The sequence below is a fragment of the Triticum urartu genome, chromosome 6A (assembly GCF_056163025.1).
Source record: "Triticum urartu cultivar PI428250 chromosome 6A, HENAU_Tu73, whole genome shotgun sequence".
Taxonomy (NCBI): Eukaryota; Viridiplantae; Streptophyta; class Magnoliopsida; order Poales; family Poaceae; genus Triticum; species Triticum urartu.
In genome coordinates, this window is record NC_141878.1 from 589,543,121 (window position 1) to 589,567,388 (window position 24,268).

The 24,268-nt window shown below is 45.5% G+C and overlaps 2 pseudogenes across 1 annotated transcript; one reads left to right on the forward strand and one right to left on the reverse strand.

Moving 5' to 3' along the window:
* The first annotated feature begins 1,547 nt into the window (after positions 1–1,547).
* Positions 1,548–4,878, forward strand: LOC125549145 (uncharacterized; annotated as a pseudogene).
* A 9,984-nt stretch (positions 4,879–14,862) lies between these two features.
* On the reverse strand, positions 14,863–23,350 carry LOC147966746 (disease resistance protein Pik-2-like; annotated as a pseudogene). The gene is made up of 4 exons (XR_015609317.1): positions 23,246–23,350; positions 22,856–23,097; positions 16,537–17,549; positions 14,863–16,282 (listed from the first exon to the last, which is right to left on the reverse strand). The product of XR_015609317.1 is annotated as a disease resistance protein Pik-2-like (transcript).
* Positions 23,351–24,268: the final 918 nt, after the last annotated feature.

Here is a 24,268-nt window from a genome sequence, read left to right on the forward strand (position 1 = left end):
AGCAGAGCAAACGAGAGAGGAAACAGGGGAAAGGCAAGAGGAGATCATGGCGGTGTCAATGGCGCCCTAGGGGAAGACATGGGAGCTCGGGGCGGCGCGGATCGAACGGCAATGTCGCGGTGGCCCAAGGATGAGGAAGACGGCAGCGACGTCGATGCGGGGGTGCTGGACTTGATCTCGTTGGCGCAGACGAAGTAGCGAAGGCGTTCGGAGCTCCTCGATAAGCTCCTAGCCCGCAGGGAGGGCAGTGGCCGTGTGGACGGGGTCGGTCATGGTGACCGTGGCGTCTGACTTCGTCCAGATCGACGGGATCGAGCGAGCGAGGAGGAGAAGTGGATTTGGGAGGGGGCGTCGAGGAGGAGTGAGGCCATGGGACAGGGAAGGCAGGGCGTCACCCTTATCCATTCCCCTTCGATGCCAGCGAGGTGGTCGGGCGGGAACCCGGCTCTGTAGCGACGCGGCTCGGGGAACAGGAGAAGACGACCGCGCGGGGACTGGACCGCTGAGCCGGTTCGGTGGCAAGGCCCGGGGGGCAGGGCGAATCCCCTTTTACATCGTCCTTTTGGTTTTTCAATGTATTCTAATCTGTTTCTCCTTTTTAACACTGTTTTCTCTTTATTCTTATCAACTAAATGATCTCTACTCCTAATGTCTCATTTGGTAGTCTCTGTTTCGGGTTTATTTTCGTCCCACCTCCCGAGTGAGGGAGAGGGGGAGAGAGAGTGAGGAAGAGGAAGGAAGAGGATGTGTGTGTGAGAATTTGATGGTAAAAAAGTCGTCGATGTCACTTAATATGTATGAAAATATTAAATGTAATATTAACATAATTGATATTGAACTTTTAAAATTAATGTGACCCCGTTGCAACGCACGGGCGTTCTTCTAATAGAATACAATACAAAGGGACCAATAAAGCAGGACGAAGGTAGTACACGCTAATAAGCTAGCTAGGTTTTTTTTATTTTAGAAATAATAACAGCTAGCTAGGCGAAATTGTGGTGACGTACACATGCATGGATGGATGGATTCTTACACGAAGAGTACTCTGCAGTCCGCACGCATGCATGGCTTTTGATTCCATGGCGTCGCATAACTGCGGCACTCGCGTTGGATCGACGTGCGACTGGGACGCGCGGGCACCTCGGCTGGCTCGGCGGAGCCATGCATGCATGCATCCGTTAAACGGCGGCGAGCTAGCTAGCGAAGCACCCGGCCGGCGGTTGTAGGTAGGATAGGAGAGCCCCACGTCGCGGTGGCGGGACGAGAGCTCCGAATGCAGCGACGAGATGGAGGGCCTCCTTGCGCGCGCATGCTGGTCGTATCCTATCGATTTGAGGGCTCGCCGGCGGAAGGAGGGGAATCGAATCGTATCGTATCCTATCGTATCGATCTGAGAGGGAAAATCGTATCGATTTGATTGACTTGCTTTGAGAAAAAAGGAAAGAAATAATCGTGAGGATACGAAGCCAGCGTGCTTAATAAGTCGACCGTGGTACTTAATAAGTCCTCTCTCTCTCTGTGTCAATCCCATTTCTCCCTAGCTCGAGCGTGCAGCAATGGCGGACCCGACGAGCTTGGCCGCAAGAGTTCCCCCGCCGTCCAAAAGGAAGAAAGAGGAACCAACTCATCTCCAAACCTCGCCCCTTCTTTCCCCCACGGCGGCCGCAGGCTGGTCCGCCGTCCCTCCGGACCTCGTCCGCCGCGTCGCCGACTCTCTCCTCGCCACCAACGACCTCGACTGCTACATGCACCTCCGTGCCACCTGCCCCGGCTGGCGCGCCGCCACCGACGACCCCAAGAGCAGCGAGTCCGACCGTCGCTTCGAGCCGCGCCAGTGGATCCTCCTCGACGAGGTCTTCGAGAGCGAGGGTGAAGAGATGCTCCTGTGCAACGCCGACACCGGCCGCTTCCTCCGCAGAAAGTTCCCCATGCTCCGCGACCACTACACCATGGCAACCACTCACAACGGCTACTTCGTGCTGGCGGACAAGAGCCCTCCTCACACGGCCAGCGTCCTCAACCCTCTCACCGGCGCTGTCGTCCGTTTCCTGGTCCCCGTGCCACCGCAGATGGGTGCCGCTGACGTCGTCTTCCGTGATGGCTCTCCGCTCAAGCTCATTGTCATCTGCAACTCGTCTCACGCGCAACATTACACGGCCAATCCTGACAGTCAGAGTTTCACCGTGCTTGATTGTGGACCAGATTATAATTTCTTACTCAAGACGGGCGTGAATGGTGGTGTGTACGCGAGCTTGAACAAAGCTGCCACGTTTGCTATTCTATTCACCTACCTGGCAGCCTATCATTTCCCGCCTGGTTTGAGTACAAGCATGTTGCTTGCCAATGTTTTCTCCGGCTGCACATATGACGGAGACGACGATCGATGTTTTCTAGTCGGATTGGATGGACACATGTTGCTCGTCTTCAGAAAACGCACAACCGTCTTCCCTAGTGTTCTCAGATTTGACACCGTGACCCGCCAGCTCGTGCCTAGGTGGAGCATCGGCAGGTTTGCCATCTTCGTTGGGCATCGAAGATGTGTGGCTGTGGATGCTGATAAGTTCCCAGGCATTGAGCCGAATTGCGTCTACTTCACTCGACATCTGGATCGGTCCGCTCACATCTGGAAGTATAACTTCCATTTGGTCCAAGTGATATCTGAAGATGTCGATTTCTTGGAGCAGGAGGATCAGTTTGTCCTCGTCGCCGACCGTCCTTTCACCATCATCCATCTTCTCTCCAGCTACACCATTAACATGCCAGATTCTCAACTGCCCTTCTAACAAAAGCCATAAGACGCCGGCAAGCCAACTCTGGGGACAGTGGTCTCGACAACCGACCGACAAGGTTATGCTTTTGCCAAGTAGTAATTGTTCCTAGTCATTTTCTTTTGTTATTTTGGTTTGCCTTGCCCTATTAAGGGTAAGAAACATGTTGCTTATAGGATAGATCATCGGTGCTAGAACTACTGTTTTCTATCTCAATGAGTACTACCTAGCTAATGCTACATCTATTGTGCTTGATGTTATCTTATGCTTGTGTCCACTTGTTCTTCTCTTGCAGTCTTGTACTACTTCTTAACAACATAATATACTGCTTAATTTCTTAGTGATGTCGGCACAGTTTGACGTTACCTTAAGCTTTGTTAGTTTGCAATGTCCTGTATTGGATTTTTTATTTGCTTACTGATGGCCTGTGGAGCACCTGTAAGTTGCTGCCAAGGCTTAGAACAGGGTATCGGTAATGAAAGTAACACCCATCTGATTTTCTAATGCTACCTAGCATCTATGCTTCAATTCCTGGCATCTACTCCCTCCGTTCAGAATTAGTTGTCTCGGATATGGATGTATCTAGAACTAAAATATGTCTAGATACATCCATTTCTGCGACAAGTAATTCCGAACGGAAGGAGTAATTTGCAACCTGTTCCTTGTATTTCTGAGCATTACTGTAGAGACACAATCTGCAGCACCGATGATGTTAAGAACAATTCAGCTCCTACAATCTGCAGCTCATCATTGCTGCAAAGAACCAAACTATAAAGATGTTCTCTGCATATAAATATGAGTTGTGATATGGTTTGCGGTTGCTGCAAAGAACGATGTTCCCTGCATATAAATACGGGGCGTGACATGGTTTGCAGTTGCTGCAAAGAACCAAACTAAAGATGTTCTGTACATATAAATATGAGGTGTGACATGGTTTGCAGTTGCTATTTTTAAATGGGTCCCGTAGATTATTTACATATTTTTTGCTGGGCAGGTGTTGTATAATTTATCCCGTTCGAGTTTTTTTGGGGCAGGTGATGTACATCATGCTATGAAACAAAGCTGTTTTGATTGAACATTGTAATGGAGGTAAGCAAATCCTTATAATGATGCAACAGTAAGAAGAGTAGTTGGAAGTAGCATATACAAGTGGGTGAGCAGCAAGTACATGCACAACTACTCAAATTTTTTTTTTTTTGAAACGTACTACTCAATTTTTCTCCACCTGGAACATTTGCATCAAGTCTCTGTTTTGTTCTCTGAAAAAGAATGGTGTCCTGGTTGAACTATACTTAAGCTAAGTTTACCATTCATCAATGAACTATCCAGTTTTAAGGTTGGCGTGATGGATCCGTATGTGCCTGGGAGATAAGGTTGGGGCCTTGTTTCTCTTTGGCCTTGTTCCTTGTTGTTGGGAGACCGGGTTGGTGGCTCTTCATATCCTGGTAAGTTGAATCTTTAGTTAACTGATGGAAACAGGAAGTTTGCAATGTGCCATTGAGGTCATCAATTCAATCAGTTAGGATATCAAGTGTTTTTTCTTAAAACAAAATTGAGTTTTTTAACCTGGTAAACGATTGGTGATACAAAGGTCAAGTGTACTTTTTTAGCACTAACTAGTCGTTTAGTTTTGTACCTGTGAAAGTGAAACTCTCTTATGTTTCACGAGATACATTTTAAACTCTAAATGAGCTGCAACTTCTGCCTCTGTTTTTCTTTCTAGCAGTCCAAGATAATCGATGGTTTTGTTATCTCTCTGAGATCATTGCATGTCATTCTTAGTTACTTTATGCAGAACTATCTGTTGCACAGTTTTTGCCAATCTCTGAATTTTGCTCCTGCAATTGGACATATTACTACCCCTTGCCATTCTATGCATTGCTAGTTTTGCAATGTCATGTACGGGGTAAGAAACGAGTTTTTGGTTTCATTACTGGTAGTCCCTGGAACTGTTGTACATGACATTAGAACAGTGTATGGATGTAATGTTTCATCCATTTTTTTATGCTCCCTGTAGTGAGTCTTATGCTTCCATCCTTGTATTGCTTGCAGTTGCAGAGACCCAATCTGCAGCACCATTGCTGTTAAGAACAGAGGTGTGCTAAACTAAAGACGTTCTCAACTAAAGACGCTCTATGCATATAAATATTTGTCACACGGTTGGCGGTTGCTAGAACAAGAAATGTTGTATACTCCCTTCATTTTTGTGAGCAATGCTAGACTTACGTAAAGATTTCTATGTAGCTTACGTAATAACCGACATGGAGTGTTGGTATTGGTGTTTAGGGAAGTGAGGGGCCCACCCCCTGAAAATCAGGGGGGGGGGGTGTTTAGTTTAGTTGGAAGGCTTCGTAAACGTACGTAACGTTTTCGTAGGTGTAGCATTTTCCATTTTTATATACAAGACCACAAACTCAAATTACAATTTACAGGTACCAAGGTAAAATTTAATGCATACTTTACAAGCCAGCTTTTCTTTTCATTTATTGAGATCATTAATATACAATTTGCATGGAAGGAAATTGAGTGAAGGAAGTAGTTAATGTTATTATGACTGCATGCATGCAAGTATTAAACAGGTTGTTAGTACGAGGAAATACCATTAATTCTTTTCTTGATTACTGTTGGTGGCCTTGTATTGATGGAAAACATATATTTCATAGTAGCCTTGTATAAGTAAATGGAGGGAGTACTAAACTTGCAAATAATGTCTACTACTATAAGGTGTGGGAACTTAAAAGTATGCAACCCAGGGGTCTAGCTAGGAATAAATGAGTGATGTTTTACTCACCAGCACTAGTGCAAAAGATTGACTTGCCGTACGGATTCTGAATCTGCTTTGTGTGCGTGCTGAATTATTCATGTGAACATTCAAATTGCTGGGGATGAGTTGAAGCCTGTAGTAGTAACAGATCCGCTTAGTTCTTTATTGGATCGATTACGGATACTAGCAGTGGCGATATTGATGCGCTGAAAACTTGCATGCGAGGTTTGATTTGTTTGTGCGGGCAATTGGATTCTCAATTTGGCGTATAAGCCAAAAGGGAGTATTAATTGATTGATTATAAGCACTGGTAACGTAGCTTGATGTCACATTGTCCGGTTTGGCAGCTGTGGCGAAGAGAGGGAAAGGGACCCTAAGGCCTTATTCAGTTAATCCTCCCTCCAAGAGGATTGGAGGGGATTGGCAAGGATTGAGATGTATTTTGCCTTATAAGAGGTTTAAACCCTCCTCAAACCCCTTCAATCCCTTCGGATCCACACGTAACCGAACAAGGCCTAAAGGGTTTTTGCCCTGGAATGTCACTGCGAGCTTATGCTGATAAGAAGGCAGGGGCTCTGGTAAATCCTGCTATTGGTATGACTTCGGACTCACTTGAAGAGGCGTATGACTTTTACAGCCTGTATTCCCGGGAGGCTGGGTTTGGTGTGCGGTATGCGTTTGTTAGGCTGAATGTTCATAGGAAGAAGTGCATGCAATAAATTGTGTTCCGTGCAATACGTTTCTTAAACTCATGAGGCTAGCCATAGTGGGTGTAACTTAGGTAGTAACTTAACACATCCCAAGATAATTTTGCTTATGTGGCAAGTATTTAATGAGGAAAAAGGTGCTTGTGGTAACATAATATGTTACTGTAACATAGCGCTTTTCGAGGCAAAATGAGTCTATGAGTTAATAAATGAAGCAATCTGTGACACTACTACTATGTTATTTTGCACTATGAAGGTAGTAACTTAGACTAGTGTCATATACATGACACTAGTATAAGTTACTCCCCACTATGACCAGCCTGACCGCTTTGTCCAAAGCGGTAGTTCATCACTGATTGATCTTATGATGCTGAATAATTGAAACCTGTTTATACTTTGTTGCGAACAACCGTGCAGGGGGAGCCGTTGAAGGCTAACAGCTGGTCCATTAGGTGTGGCTGCCCGACTATGATAGGGCTACTAAGGGCATCTCCAGCCGCGCCCCCAACAGGCCCCCCAGGCCACTTTTTCGGCGTCGGCGCCGAAAAAACGGCCCAGTCGCGCCCTCAGGACGCCGAAAATCGCCGGTTCGGACCTTTTTTCCGCCCGGCGGTCACAGGCCGAACCCGACGCGCTGGAGAGCAGTTGGGGGCTCCGGCGCTAGGGAAAAGCATGCCTGGCCCACACCGACAGCGGAAAAGTCAAGGTTTTCTTCCCCCGACTCGCCTCGCACCCCCCGCGCCCTCGGCCACCACTAGCTATATCCCGGCGACGGCCGCCGCCCTACTCCGCTAGATAGCCATTCCCCGCCGGAAAATAGCAGCGCTTCGCCGCGGCAGCCCCTCCCACAGCAGCTGGGCGTTTCCAGCCGCCGTTTCCGGCCGCGGAGGCGCGGTTTAACGGCGGGTACACGCCCACCGAGCGCAAGGTGTTCGGCGTTTTGCCTGCCTCGGCGATGGACTCGGATGAGGAGGAAGAGCTCGCCACGCTGCTGGAGGAGGAAGCCGCGGCCGACGTCCAGGAAGAAGAGCATCTGATGGTGCTCGCCGCCCTCGCCCAGCTGCTGGCGAGCAATGAAAAGCCGCGGCGAGGTGGCTCGGCGCCGGGGCGGGTGAAAGGAAAGAACCGGCATCGTCTGCAAGGCTACTACATGCTCTACTCCGACTACTTCGCCGATGCTCCACTTCATGGCGAGAGAACATTTCGGCGCCGTTATCGGATGAGCCGAAAGCTCTTCCTCAGGATTGTGAATTCCATTCGGGAGTTCGACAACTACTTCAAGTGCAAGATGGATTGCACTGGCGCTCTTGGATTCACCTCCATCCAGAAGTGCACGACAGCGATGAGGATGCTTGCATATGGAGCTCCCAGTGATTCACTCGACGACTATGGGCGCATGGCCGAGTCCACCAGCATAGAGTGTTTCTACAAGTTCTGTCGGGCAGTGGTGGCAGTGTTTGGGCCACAATACTTGAGAACACCCAATGCGGAAGACACCGCTCGAATCCTAGCCCAGAATGCAGCAAGAGGATTTCCTGGGATGCTTGGAAGCATCGACTGCATGCATTGGAAATGGAAGAATTGCCCATTTGGTTGGCAGGGGATGTACAAAGGCGCCAAAGGCGGTTGCAGTGTGGTGCTTGAGGCGGTAGCCACACAGGACCTCTAGATTTGGCACTCCTTCTTTGGTATGCCAGGAACTCACAATGACATCAACGTGCTGCAGTGCTCTCCTGTTTTTACCAAGCTCGTTGAGGGCCATTCTCCTCCAGTGAACTTCGAGATCAATGGGCACCAATACAACAAGGGGTACTATCTAGCTGACGGCATCTATCCGAGATGGTCGACATTTGTGAAGACGATCTCAAACCCTGTGGCAGGAGGCAAGAACGCCTGGTTTGCGAAGCTTCAGGAGGCTTGCAGGAAGGATGTCGAGCGGGCATTTGGTGTGCTCCAATCTCGATTCGCTGTTGTTCGGTACCCCGCTCAGACCTGGTCGAAAGATCAAATGTGGAAGATCATGACTTGCTGTGTCATCTTGCACAACATGATCATCGAGAGCGAGCAAGAAGACCCAGTGTTTGACACTGAACCATACTACAGGCAGGGTCCTCTAGCCGAAGTTGATCACCAGCTACCGGCAACTTGGACTGCCTATCTCAGTATGCGTCAGGAGATCCGAGACCCACAAGTGCATCATCAACTGCAGAAAGATCTGATTGAGCACCTATGGAGGCTCAAGGGGGACGCCGCGTGATGAAATACGAGTTTTTATTTGTTGAACTATATAATTTGTATTGAACTATTTGTTGTTGAAGTATTTGATTTTTCTGTGATGAAATATGTGATAAGAAATAATTGTGTTGATAATTGGACACCGAGACACGGCGAAACCAAGCCGAATATGGGCCTATTCTCGCCCATATGGGCCGTTTATTCGCCGAAATTGGGCTGCAAAGTGGGCCAATTTCGGCGCGTGGGGGCGAGCTGGGGGCGACGACTGGGCGCAAAACCGCCCCCAGCGCCGAGTGTATCGCCGGCTCGCCTCAGGAGGCGATTTTTATGCGTCCTGGGGGGGCCAACGGCTGGAGATGCCCTAAGGAAAGAAGACAATGGATGGTATGTATGTGAGCACAAGACTGATCACAACCACAAGGTTAGTGTGAAGTGAGAAGAGAAGCTGCATTTGAAGTCACACATGTATGCTTGTGGCAAATAAGCTTAGTGTATCTCATCCATTTGCATTGAAAAGAAAAGAAAAAAAATTGCATGGGGACTAAGACACATGCCAACTACGGTTAAGTCACCTAGCTTAAGTGAATGAAGCATAATTAGAGAAGTGCCTAAAATTGAAATCAAACTAATAGCACGTGGGGAGGGGCGTTGACGTCGACGATGGGCGATAGAGCAAGAGCCAGTTGAAATCTATCCCTAATCTATCCCTAATAATAAAGTACGGATTGACTCCATGGATTCACCGTCACAATACGCTTCTTTCCGTGAATTTACGCTTTTAGTTTTTTTTTCAACACGTCCATACTTTTTTCAAAATCCAAGGTGGTACTAATTCCGTCTGTGCGTCAAAAACATTGGTTTAGTTCGGTTTTCTCTTTCGTGTCTGACTCATACACGTACCTCCATCTAGACAGTTGACGTCGATGATGGGCGATAGAGCAAGAGCTAGTTGAAATCTATTCCCTAATAATAATAATAATAATAATAATAATAATAATAATAATAATAATAATAATAATAATAATAATAATAAAGCATGGATTGAGTCCGTCGGGTTCACCGTCGCGCCTTTTTTGTAAAAAAAGCCCCTGTGCTTTTTAAAAATTAACCCGCAGTCATGTCCGTAGGTGAAATAACGGTTCGTCGTTGAAAAAAAAGGTCTCCCGTACGCCTACACCAGAACATCTGCTGCATCACCCCATGGCTTCGCCTCACTCGGCACCGGCGGTAGGCCAGCCCGCCGACCGACTCGCTTAGCCGTGCACCGGAGGCGACCAGTGGCGGGTCGATCCCCCACCCCCACCCCGCACCACCATCTACCGCCGCCGCCGTCGCCGCTCCCTCCCTTCCCATAGCCCTATCTAGATGCCCCTCCCTCTCATCTCTGAGCACAACGTGCTACGTCAGCGGCAAAGGCAACTCCTTCTGGCTGGATTGAGGCGCGGAGACCCATGCTCCCCTCATCTGGTTGGATCCCCTCCTCAGGCGGGATCCCCTCTCCGAGCAGGATGGTGAGCACGAGATCCCCTCCTCAAGCCTCCAACCATGCGGCAATCACTAGCAAGAAATTTTGTTTGTTGGGGAATGAACGAATTGAATGAATGATTGCATTGTTTTTTTTTCTCGAATATGCACGAGTGTGCGTATTATATATTAAAGAAGAGGATGGGGATTAAAAGACCCCTCCAAGATTGCATTGTTACTGGGACGAAGAGTCGAGCACCCCCTTCAGTTTGAGATTGAAGTTGCCAAACTGCAGTTGCTGAACCTGTGTCCTTGTGTTGTTTTTGGTATCTCCTCTTTTTCTGTGGTGTACTGAATTGCATCCAATTGTTTCTGAACTGATGCCCAACTCGAAGACTTGCTTCTCTCCACCGCACGCGTTTTGTTTTGCGTAAATGTCAACATGGATATGTAAGTACATGCCTATGCAATCTCTCTTTTCCTCTGTACTATTTCTCTTTGATTCAGTACCATCTGATTCATTGGGGTGAAAATTTGTCCTAAAATATCATTGAAAATTCTGTGGTTCTAGCTGTGGTCCGGGTAGATTCTTCTCTCATCCTGCACCGTCTCAGGTCTGCACAAAGGCGCACAGTGGTAGCCAGTATATGCATGTAGTGGCGAACACCTGATCACGGTGCATCGGCCAGATTTGACTCACATAGCTCACCCGGTGGTGTCAAGTGCCAGTAATATTGGAAGCGGCGGCAGCTACAAAGTCAATGATTTCACAGTTGGATGGTATGAATCGAAGTCTAAAATCTATTGGCTTCAACCTGCTTGTGGGTAGTGGCTCTGCTTTTATGTGTAGAACTTTCAAATGGCCTGATTTTATCCGTTGCTTTACATACAAACTCTTGCTCAGTTTAGTTTTCATGTAGAATCAAATTCTGGTGAATTAAATTGTAAGTAACGCTGCCTGCACAGATTGCGTATTAGAATAGATTTACTAATCTTGGCTTCAGCATCTCATGAAAGATTCACATTCTTAAACGCATAAATCCACATTCTCAAAAAAGGTAGCAGTAACAAAGTAGTTTTTATTTTTTAAATATGTTTTTATTACGATCCACATATTGTTATCTTTGTTTATTCTACAAATTCTTAAGCTCGCTATGAAAAATCGTAAGTTTCTTTTATAAGGTTTAGTAGATGCATCATGTTGTAATGATAAGTTTCTATAAATTAATTAGAAAGGTCTTAGCTTCATGTTGCTCGCTTTAGCTCCAATTTGGTCTCCTAAATAGCTAAAATGTTATGTACAAGGTACATTTTTTACCTTTTGCTACGATAAGCTGAAATCACCAATGCACCATCTCCACACCTCATTTGTGAATCATCGGTTCTATGTTGATGGCCACATATGAGCAATGCTACACGCATGGGCAATTTTTTACTGACTTTACGGAGATGCTTAGGTGGGATAAACTGATTGAAAGAATAGGGAGTGGGCCCACACCCCCTGAAAATCAGGGGGGGGGGGGTGAAGTTTAGTTAGTTAAGGAATCCCGTAAAGCCCCCGTATTACCCCGTTGATCTAGAATTTTCGGCCACATATATATGTCACAAAATTGTTAAGTTTGCTCTTATCCGTGAAGTGTAATTGAGATAGAATAAGTTTGCTCTTATCCGTGAAGTGTAATTGAGCTAGAAATATAATGCATATCAGAAGCACCAAGAAAGTACAGATGGGCTTGGCACAAGTCTCTCTTGGCACATACTATGATATGATGTAGTGACTTCATTTCTTGTGCTTTTTGGTGGATGTGATTGCATTACATTTTCATAGAATCCTTTTCTTTCCGCTTTCTCATCATACTACTGCTCTTCTCCCTGCCTCCGTATAAAGAAATAATTCTACCTGACATTTTGCTTGATTGACAGATTTTATGAACTTTTTCCCATGGTATACATATAATAAGAAACATGGGAGCATGGGCGGCAGGGGCATGGAAGACTCGAGGCAGTCGACTAGCGGTAACGACATGCTGGCCCTCCAGTCTTTCCTTCTCTTGGCTATTTGAGTTTTCTTCTTCTCTTTCTTTGTCTGCCGAAACTAAAGAGTTGGCTTTGTATGAAAACTGAGAACTCTAATCAGATGGCAGTCATACTAATGTAATCCAAATCTTCAACGAAAGAACATCAAAATAGTATCCTTGCAATCTTTTTGTTTGATTTTTTGGTTTATAACTACTCATTGTAGGGCTCTCTGTTCCTTTCTAGATGTTTCTGTCTAGGATGCCAGTAACTATTCCAAGATAATCTAAACTGTGAGTAAACACAGTATAGTCATCTGGTGGCTGCCATTCTTTTTTCTTTTCCGATAAAGAGTGGCCGCCATTCTTGCAATGAACAGAAAACTGCCGCAAGTACATGCTTGCTGACTTGACATTTTGATGAGAGTTAATGACAGGTAAACATGGCACTCTTGTAAATGTAATGCACGAGTTCAGCAGCCATGGTGGATGTTCTACCAGAGATGCAGAACTTTCAGGTACTTTCGAGTACTTTCAATATTATTGATCTACTTGCATAGTTGTTTCTGTAATACATTAGTTTTCTGGTTTCTAAGTATTTTTTTTATTTTGTACCCGTTGCAACGCACGGGCTCTTTTGCTAGTAGAATAAAACCGTAAAAGCGACTGGTCAATGATTACTTGTCGTGGGGTTTTGACCGAGTTGATCAAGTCAGGCGCGGTCGAATCCACGTCAGATGGCCACGTCAGCAATGATACGTGAGATCAGTCGATGAGAAACAGTGTCAAGGCATGATCAAAGAGCAACTTGCCTCAAGCAATCCATCAGAATTGTGATCCCCTCTTTTCATCTTTCAAATAAAAGAAAAAAGACTTCCGTCTCTCTCCCTCCGTCGAATCGCCGCCCTCTCCCTCGCCCCACGCCCGGACAGCAAACCCGCTCAATGCCCGGCGGCCGGCGTCCTCCCTCCTCCCCCGGCTGTAATACAGGCACGGGCGCGCGACGCGGGGGAGCGGGGCACGCCGGGTTGTCCCTCGCCAAGGAGCTCATGTCCGTGGCCGCCGCGCCGATGCGCTCCGCCCCTGCGCCACCACGCCGGGGCCGGGGTCTCTATTGCTTCCGCTCTCCGACCAGCTCCGGATGCCGCGCCCGGTGGCTACTCTGCCGGAGGCGATTGTTCCCCACTGTGCCCTCTATTTTGGCCCTCGCGCGTCCTGTTGCTGCTCTGAGATAATATAAGAACGTTTTTTACACTACACTTACGGAAGAGGGAGTACTTGACTGCAGGGGCTGGTTCTGCAACCGAGAGGCTGCAACTGTTCCAGAAGGTATATAATTTGCAGTACTAGATTCTTGGCTTACTAGTATGGCCGAAAATGCTAGATTCTTGAATGTAAAATATAGTGGGTCCGTTAGTTAACTGCATTGCGCAGAAATTCTCACTTGTTCTGGAACATTTTGCTATTTTTTTGCTGGTTAGAAGTTCCCTCACTGCTTTGTCCAATCCATTACAGTGTGTATATACCTTCAGAAGCTCAGAAACTGATTGCTTGTCTCGAAACCTCGTTTCCTCGTATGCTGAACCCCTCAACACAGCATGTTGTTACCTTCTGAATAAATACATGTTATACATTGCCTGCTTTTGTGTTGTGTCAGCTCAGCTGATGGATTTCCTATGTGAACACTCCAGGAGACAAGGACAACTGGGTTTTTATTTTCCTCTCCTGTCAGCTTCTGTTAGCACATAGCCCCAAGTTCAGGACGGTGGGAAGGAGGTTTTTTTCTAGACTCTGGTTTCTGGAAACCATGGTTACTGCCAACCGTGCTTCCTGGGCCTTTTCAGCAAAAGTTCTTAATTTGTATTCTCTCCGTAAAGAAATGTAAGAGCATTTAGATCACTAAAATAGTGTTCTAAACGCTCTTATATTTGTTTACAGAGGGAGTATGTCATAGTTGGTCATGGATGATAAAGGTGTTTCCGTGCAGCAGCAGAAGGTGTAATGGGTTCTGTCCTTGGTTTCGAAGGCTTTGTTAATTCATCTAGCACGGGAATATGCAACAGGAATGAATTGATCTGGACACTGAAGATTCCTTAAAGACAAAGAGGTATGCCACTTTGGAAATAACTTGCTCCATAGTAACATACCATGTTTGGTTTATGTGTACCGAAACTGTTCTTCTTTTAGGTTGCTCCTAGTACATTCTGTTGATAAAGTTCATGTGGGTTAGTGCCACAAGGCACAAGTTTGTATGCTTGTGGCAAATAAGCTTACATCTCATCCCTTTACATTCAAAAGGAAATGAAAAGTTTGCCTGGGGACTAGGGACACATAACAATTGTTCTCTAGGAAAAGAAAGAAACAAAGACAAGCAAACCAGTCTGATCTGAACGTAAATATACAGCCATAAATAATGAAGTTAGAAAACAGACCAAAGAAGTGAACCAAAGGCATACAAAATGACATTCTGATGGGTATAATATGACCAGCTGCCGCAAGGGTGGAATAAGACACAGAGAAAAAACGAAACACTCACAGATTTTTCCATTACTCAAAGCGGAAATAACAAGTTTTACAAACGATTACATGCAAGGGGACGGAAAACAAAGATAGTTAGTTTAGGCACTGCCAGGAAACCCGCTGTGGCTAGCCGAAATCGAGCCATCCACTACGGGACAAAAACCTGGCATCACTAGGCATTCAGAGTTCCAGAATCACTACTTATTACACCTCAGCATGAGCGACCTCTCAGGCCAAAAGCAACGACTTCAAGAGCAGCAGAGCACATCAGATAGATTGGCTCCTGAGGTTCCAAAATATTACGCAAGGATTATTCTTGGTCCCTCAGGATCTTCCCGCGCCGAAGTTACCATTTCTTTTACTATTGATTCGGTGGTCTCACTGGCTCCGCCATGTACTTTAATATGCACCTCTTGGAGATTTCTCATTCCAACAAGGCCCTCAAAGTTGCTGAACCGTAGCTCAAGCCTCTCAAGGTCCAGGCGTTGTGGAAAGCTTAGCAGTGGCACGTGAGGGGCGGAGACGCGAAGAAGCTTCAGATTCTCAAATCCGCGAAGAAAGTCGTCAACCGGAAACAATATCACCCCATCTGAGCATGCCTTGTTTCCCTTGATCCAGTGGACAGTACTACTTGGTACTCCATCACTCATCCAACGGAGTACTATGTTAAAAAGTACAGGAGTACCTTGATCTAAGGGGCAAAACCGTAACAATATAACAATCTAATATTATTTCATTTTTGTTCGTCATAACCTCTCATGTATTCTGATGTCTATTTTTTTTCAATTGCAAGCAAAACCTAGTATATTTATCTGCACACAGCGTCCGGAGATGCCAGGATGAGCCCATGCCGGGGAGTTATGAACGTCCTTCGTGGGTGAGTAGCTGGAAAGCATCCGCATCGGGGATGAGCCGGACCCATCTCCTTGACCGTGGTGCAGTACAGGGGTTGGCCGGTGGCGGCTCGTCCGGATATGCCATACGAGCGACACAGCGGAGTCGACGATCGGTGTGCAGAAGGTACGGCGACCTGTGGTAGAGAAGGATCAGGCTTTAAGGTGGCACCGCTACTCCATTACGATGCACCAAGCGATCGGGATTTCCGGCCGAACGAACGGGAGTTTTTTCTGGCACTCGATCTGGAGTTTCTTTTTTCTTATGGGAGCTATTTGGCATCTATGCGAGATCACAGGGAGAAAATCAGAAGTACCCATACGAAAATGACTAAGATACCCTTTACAACGGACGGCTAGATTTGTTCGGTACTCCAGCACGTGTTTTGGGAGTACCAGGGTACCGTAAAATAGCTCCCAAATTATCTGCCCCAAGAGCCGTCACTGAGAGGGTTAGGTGTTTGAGAGCGTGCATTTCTGCAATACATTTTGGGAGCTCAACTAACTTTCCAGACATCTCAAGAGCATAGAGAAACTTGGGACAGAGAGAAAGACCATCTAGTGATTTGAAAAACTCAGATGACTCCTCGTGAATTGCCAGGGTACGGAGATGGTGCTTAATTGCTTGAAAAGTAGACCCTCCTTACTGATGTTAAGCTTGTAAATGGCGAGCTTCCTCAGCTCGGTCAAATGATGGAAGTCTGCTACTCCACTCCTTTCTTCACTGATCTCAATACCTGACAGTATACGGAGAGCCTTCATTGCTTTCGTCCTCCCCATTTCTTCAGGAAGCTTCAATGCCATCCCTGTTCTTTTGTCCCCACCAAATATGCTAACCACTTGTTTAAGCATGCAGATCGTTTTGGGCAGCTCCGTAACATTTGTTTCTCTGATGTCAAGTGTTTCCAAATACTCCCTCCGTTTCTTTTTACTCCGCATATAAGATTTGGTCAAAATCAAATTGCATAAAGTTTGACCAAATTTATATAAAAAAACATGAACATCTACAATACTAAAACTATATAGTATGAACATACGTTTCATGGTGCATCTAATAATATTGATTTCATATTATGAATGTCTATAATTTTTAATATAAAGTTAGTCAAACTCTACAATGCTTCACTTTAACCAAACCTTATATGCGGACTAAAAAAACGGAGGGAGTACCTAAGACATCCAATCTTTCTTGTTAGCTTCTTAATGTCTGTTCCTCGGAGACTGAGATACTTGAGTAGAAGCATTCTGCATATCTCCTTAGTATGATGCTGCTTGAAATCCTTGCAGCTTCAAGGTCTAGAACTTGGACAACTCTAAATTTGAACAAACTGGAAGGCAGGTGCTTCATACTCCCAAACATGGTCAGGTCACGAACATGAGACAAATTCATGATCTCCAGTTCTTCCTCATACTTCAAAACACTGCATTGTACGGACAGCCGGCGGATTTTGCGGTTAGGTGACGGCATGGCCGAACCACCAATCGTAGTGATAAAGTTGTTTTCGCTTGCCTTGGATGCAATGTTCTCAAGAACCATGTCGTGGACCTGATAGCTCTTCACCTTCCCATTGCTGCTGTACTCCACGGCTCGTAGGATCTTCCTTCTGATGAGATGATTCAAGTATGCCTCTGCAACCCCCTCCGCTCTGAACCCCTGCTGCTCAATGACAGCACCATCTGATATCCATCGCCTTGTCAGACGCTTCCTGCTGATTTTTTTACCCCTTGGGAGTATGGTAAGATAGAAAGAACATGTCTTGATCTCAACAGGCATATCGTTGTAGCAGGAAATAAGTATCTTCATGAGTTGTTCCGCGGTGTGACCTGTACCAGGGCTTGGTTGTAAAGAAGAGCACAACTTGAGCCATTCATCTTCTAAATTCTGTGGGTTGCATGCAAAGCGCCCAGCCATTTGAACTATGGCTAATGGGAGACCCCCACAAATATCCCAGAGTATGGGTGGAATTCTCTCATATTTGTGCACAGGCACAGGCACAGCTGCCATGAACAGCATTTTTGCCTTTGTATGATCAATTAAACCTACTTCATGTACATAATCTCCCTTTTCCCTTTCAAATGCTATAGTAACTATTACTCTACTGCCTGGGACAGTATGAGGCAATGACTTTCTGATATGATCCAACATTTCTGCGGACCACACATCATCAAGTAAGACCAAGAACCTACAGAGGAAGGGAGTTAGTGGCAAGAAAGTGCTGCTCAGTAGATTGTCGGACTTATCGTTGTACTACTAGTGTATAAAACATTGTCCATATGTGGAAAACATTGTACGACACTTGAATGAGATTTGTATCAGGGACAATTAGAATGGAGGAGACCTTTATTTTACATTATAGTGGCAAGGCTGTAATGAGTCATGAAGCAATGAGATGGACAAAGTCACAAAGTCGCTACTGGCACTTTGTTGTCGATCGACTGGTATGACGCATACCACTGAACGGGCAACTTTCATTGGCGAGACAGATATAACATCAGTTCAAACAGGTGGGCTGGGGGTACAAGTATGACTACCCCCGCTAACAATGTAAACCATGAACCATGATACATTTTGGGCTATCGATTTACTCTTTTTTACTACAACCACCCCCACTAACAAAACAACATATGGTACTTGAACTACTCCTGTGGATTTACTCCTTTTTTTTACAGCGAACTGTTGATTGATAAATTCGAAATGAAATAGGTATATTCATGACGGTCACTGGATGATTACCGAGGATTTTTCTGGCTTTCTTGACATACTGTACTAAGCGGCGGTGGAAAAAATAGAGCCCACCCACAATGGGCTGCTACATATATATCATGGACTAAACAGGTGTCACATGAGATTATTTGTAGACATGCTCAAATTGCAGTTAATTTTCTTAGGGAACGTTTATCCACTTCCAATTTAGTAAACAAATATCAGTCACATTTCTAAACCGTGGATCAGACATCAAATCACATCCTTATATCCAAGTCACACTATATGTACTTCCGCTTCAGTACACCCCCATAAACGCATCAACGGCTGTGATTATCCCATACCCCTTGATAATAAAGGACATGATGGTCTTTTGAAAGTACGTTGTGGACAATGAGACCTCAGGGCGAGCGTATGAACAAGCACGCCGCTAGGATGCACATCTGGGCCAGCCCACCAGGCGCTAGGCCACTTGCTATTCAAAGCAAGAATAGGTCACACGAGGAATTGAACTCCTGACCACGTCTCCCAAACTTCACAACTTACCACTCCAATACGCTGCACTTCGGTTATAAAAGTAGCACAAGATTTATAAGAACATACTACGCCGGTGTGCAAAACCAGTCCATCGGCCCATCAATCTGTACCACCCAAGAAAAAATTATGTGTTTTATTCACACTTCTCAAGACTCTATATATATGAAGGCAACTAAAAAAGAACACCTAAAATACTTTTTATGCATGCAACCTGCCTGCCATAGACGACAAATTGATCTAGTAGGACGTTTTTTTGTATCAAGATAGGGCCATCTTAGATTTTGACACAGGAACCTCGATTTTGATGGACCGCCCTGGAACACATGAACACCCCAATCTCCAAGGAGGAAAATCATTCGTGAAATTGAAAAATGTTCATCGATTTGAAAAAAGTTCACGAATTTGACAAAAAAAAGTTCACAAAATTGAAAGGTTCATCGATTTGAAAACAAGTTCACAAATTAAATACTTTATTCATAGGAGGCCGCCCGACCGGCCGGTTCCCAGGGCCTTGTACGTTCCAATTCAAGGGACAATGCCAAGTTGTTTTGGTTTTCGAATCTTTTCACATTTTCTGGAGTTTTCTCGACCAAAAAAGACCGATAAATGGCCGAACTTATAGCAACTTGCATACTATGTCGGAAATCATTCAGACCTGACATGGATGTCTACCATGAACATGCTCACCTGTTTGCAAAAGTTTGGGTGATTTGAAGGATGTCCAAACATATACCATGATCAACGGAGGGTGTTCAGGTAAGCGAGAAGGCTTCGTGTGAGAGTATGTTGTTTTTCGACATCCTTGAAATGACCCCAAATTATTCATGGCCCTATATGACCAATTCAAGGGAACATGCCAAGTTGTTTTGGTTTTCAACAAATTTTGTATTTTTCGGAGTTCTCTTGGTCAAAAAAGACCGATAAATGGACATGTGTGTCACAACTTGCATACGGTGTCAGAAATTGTTCAAACCTGGTATGGATAACTACCATGGTTATGCCCACCTGCTTGAAAAAGTTGGGGTCATTTCAAAAATGTCTACAACTGGACCATGTTTAATGGAGGGTGTTCGAGATGGGCAGAAGGCTCCGTCTGAGGGTACGTTGTTTCTTGACATAATTAAAGTGGCCTCAAATTTTTTTTCCACCGACTTCCAGGGATCAAATCAAGGCACCTTGCCAATTTGTTTGAGTTTTCGACAATTGTTATATTTTTTGGAGTTTTCTCGATGAAAACTGGCTGATAAATGGCCGGACGTGACACAACTTGCATACTGTGTTGGGAATTCATTCAAACCTCGCATCAGGGCCGGGCCCACAGTGGTGCAAAAGGTGCGGCCCGCACAGGGCCCAAAATTCTGGGGGGGGGGCATATTTTTTATGCAGGTCTAGTAATAGTTAACGTTATTGGGCCGAGCATCGAGCGACCAGGCCCAATTAAGCGATAGCGACCAGGCCATCGAGCATCGAGCGCGATCCTAGACTCCTCCTCCTACTCGATCGCTAGGAGGGTTGCACGCGACGAGGCTATCGCTACATTATCCGGAAAAAAACTACATCGCTACAGCCTACGGGGATCGGAATCGTGGCTACCCTACACATTGCTCGTTAGTTCATTTTTTGTGAAATAGGGCCCCATTTTTTAGTTTCGCACAGGGCACCGGATTTTGCCGGCCCGGCCCTGCCTCGCATGGATGCCTACCATGGGCCTGCCCACTACTAGAAAAAAGTTGAGGACATTTCATGCATGCCAGAAATAGACCATATTCAACAGAGGGTGTTCAGTTAGGTAAGGGTCCATTTGAGAGCATTTATTTTTGGCATCCATCAAATGACCCCAAAATTTTCCATGATCTTATATTTCTTATCATGTTTTATTTTTTCTTTTTATTTCCTGTCCTATTTTATTTTTTCTGTTTCTTTTTTTCTTTTCCATCTTCTTTGAGTTTTTGTTTTTTGTTTATTGTTTCTATTTCTCATAAATTCAAAATTCAATTTTTTCGTATTTTTATGATTTTATTAAAAGTTTATGTACAATTTTTATTTTCTATTTTATGAACAAAAAAGGGAAAATAAAAATGAAAGAAAAGCAAAGAGTGAAGGTGCTGCGTTTTTTCTTAGCGTTATTTATATCGTTCAAAAAGAGGAAAAGAATGTCAATAGGCACACAAGGTTAGCTATCTTAGATGGTTGTGCACTTACGCGTTGTGCCTGAGGAATGTAGATCGAATCCCAGGTCGAGTAAATAACATAAAACTACTACTTTACATGCTAGGGTTTCAAAAAACTATCAATTTTTATTTTTTTTCTCAGATAACTACCAAGTAAGAGGTCGGCTGTTTCAAAAAACTCAAATCATCGAGTGTTTTAAGATTGATCATGATTATGACAGGTCGGGCCCGCAACTAAACGAACAGTGTGTTTGACCGTTACGTTGACTATTAACTTACAAATAGAGCCCACATGTCAGTGTCTCTTTCTTCTCTTTTCTTTCTCTCCCTCCCATGAACTCTTTTTCTCTCGCGAGCTCGAGCACAACACACAACCCCTCCCGAGCAATCGACTGTCTTCTCCCAAGCCGGCGACACGCCTCCCCGGCCTCCCTCTCTCCTCCGCCGCCGGAGGCCACCAGCTCGCCGCCGCCGCTAACAGCTAGCCGCTGCCAGGCCCGACAGCCAGGGCGCATGCGCTAGACCAGCGGCTATGTCATCTCCCGAGCCAGCGAGACCCCTCCCCGGCCTCCCTCTCTCCTCCGCCGCCGAAGCCACCAGCTCGCCGCCGTCGGATGCGACCAGGTCCGACGGCCAGGGCGCATGCGCCAAATCGACGGCCAGGGAGCAACAACAAAGGCCGTCTCTACGGCAAGGAGCAGGAGAGGCTGCCCTGCAGGTGCGTGGCGGCGGCATGGAGCAAGGCATGGCGCGGCAGCGGCCATGAATAGGGACCCGATCACTTTTTTAGAAAAACTACAGGGACCTGATTGCTTTTTCAAAAAAACGCCAGGGACCCGATTGCTTTTTAGAAATGTTTATAGGCGCTATTTTGTAAAAAGTGAGGACATATTTTGGAAAAGGACCGGGGGTTGAAGATTTTTTATTTGAATATGAGGTAGAGACATTGACATGTGGGCCCCACTTGTAAGTCAACGGTCAACCAAACGGTTCGTTTAGGTGCGGACCCGACCTGTCATAATCACGATCAACTTTAAATCACTTGGGGATTTGGGTTTTTTGAAACAGCCGAGCCCTGAGTTAGTAGTTATCAGCGTAAAAATAAATTCCGGTAGTTTTTTGGAATCCTAACCTGTAAAGTAGTAGTTTTATGCTATTTACTCTCCCAGGTCGGACGTCCACTTTTTTGAAGTTTAAGACTTAAAAAATGAAACTAAACGGGCTGAGCCCATGAGGGACGAGTGTGGCCGGGAATTGTACAAACCTACTGTGTATACGTTCTAGTGGGTATAATTTGTGAAATGCCCATACTATCCTTTATACTATTTGTGGGGGGTGTTGTACTGAAGCGCTCTTCGTCCAACATTTCACTGAAGCTGCACACCTATGGAGAGTCTAATTTTAGAGTTAGTTTATAATTTTAGGTGACTGGAATTTAGGAAAAATTCTCAATAGAAGTTCGCAATTCTTTCCATTCATAAATATTTTAATGGTGTTCATAATGCATTTCTGCAAAAAGAGAGATACTTCTTTATGCGGTATGAAAATGAGGTTTAACACATACTCATTCTAGCTTAGAAAAAAGTGATGTTTGGACAATGACATGACATTGTAGCTTTGGTCGCTAATTTTTGGTGTAGCATCATTATGCATAAAACAAAAGGAAATTATAGACGTATTTTTAGAAGACAAATCTATACATATGAATTTTCAATTTCCGATATAAATGTCTGAAATGGCATTGTCGGTCAAATATAAGATTTTGAGTGATGGTATGTCCAAAAGATCACTTATTTGTGAACCGGACAGAGTAACAAAATTGTTTCCACATAAAGAAAATCTTAGCAGATATACTAGAGTAGATGATGATAGCATTTTAAACCTGGTCAGAATTAATATTCAAGTCAATATTTTTTTTTGACGGGAATATTCAAGTCAATATTATCATGAGTAGAACCAAAAGTAAAAAGTAAACTAACTCGTAACTCGATGGAGACTTTTTGTTTTAAAAAGATCTTCTGGTACTAGACTGATTCAGAATAAATTCAGAACCATCGATTGGCAATTGGTATCGTACCTTTTTCCTTGGAGGCACTCGTGCAACTCTGCTTTTATTTTAAGAATATTACCGTCGTGACTTTGCAGCTCCCTCGGCTTGACTTGGCTCACTATCTCCACGAGGGCCGTCTCAGGGTCGTTGGAGTGACTCCTGTAAGGTGCTGTCCGATGTAACTCCTGACCGGTTGATGCCTTTGTTAATTTAAAGTCGGGCTCTCTTTCAAACCTTCGTTCTAAAAAAAAGGTCGTTGGAGTTTTGAGACACGTTGACCATCACCCGGCGCTAGAACTGATCCCCGTAATCCCGGTAGAGCTCCATTGCAATGGTTGTTTTCCCCATGCCGTTCAGTCCAAGAATATACAGCATGCCGCCGTGGTTGTCGCCGGAAGTGATTCAATTGCAAAGCACGGTCGTGTCGTGCACGGAGTATTCGTCATTGATGCCGACGGGCAGACACGTCATCTCCTCGTACTCACCAGCGACGGAGACGCCAGAGTGATAGCTTCCAGACATGTCAATGCCGTGCCTTTGCCGGAGATAACCTGATGAGCTGGTCCCGTTGAGGATGTTGTCGATGAGTCGATCCGGTACCTGTCACGCAGATCGGCCACCTCCTTGATAAGGCTCTTGATCTCAGATCGTCAGCATAAAATAAAAATAAAAATAAAAAAACATGCTGGCGATCAGATGAGCATGTTGAAGGCCTTCCTGATGAGGCCGCCCAGATGTGCAGTGACTTGCACACGTGCGACGAAAGTGTTGACGACGTCCTCCATGTCGTAGGTGACATCCTTGATGATGACAGACCAGATCCGAACGTGCCCGTCGAGCTCGTCCGGTGGCATCTCCGCCACCATGCGGAGGGTGGCGTCCATGAAGACGAGCTCGTGTTGGAGAGACTCGATGTCCCTTTTCACCTTGTCTTGCAGCTTGTACTCGTCTTGCAGCAGCGCTCCCAGCTTTGGGAGAAGGCTGCTCGTCGCCCCCGCCACCACATCCAGATGGCAGCTCAGATACGTAGCTATACCCTGGCTCACACAGTGCCCTCTGATCTGGTTGTTGTATGGTGAAGATGTGTGGAACGCTGGGATCCAGAGAGATGCTACAACCCCTGCTATATGGCTGGCTGATTTGCTTCATCTGTTCGGAGCTTGATATGGACACTTTAGAAGTGGGTGGCCGTTGGTGGTTGGTCGTTGGCATCGACTTAATGTGCATCTTGTGCATGGTCAGTCGGTTCATAATGGAAATGGAAATAACCTCTTACCATGCTCGGGTACAGGAGAGTACCAGCAGTGGTTGAAGAGCATAATTGGTTTGCTGCCAAAAATTGGCATGCCAATGTTTGGCATTGTGCCAAATATTGGCAACTACTTGGTTGGCTACGAGTTGTTTTGCCTCTCTCACATAAAGTTGCCAATAGTTGGCAGC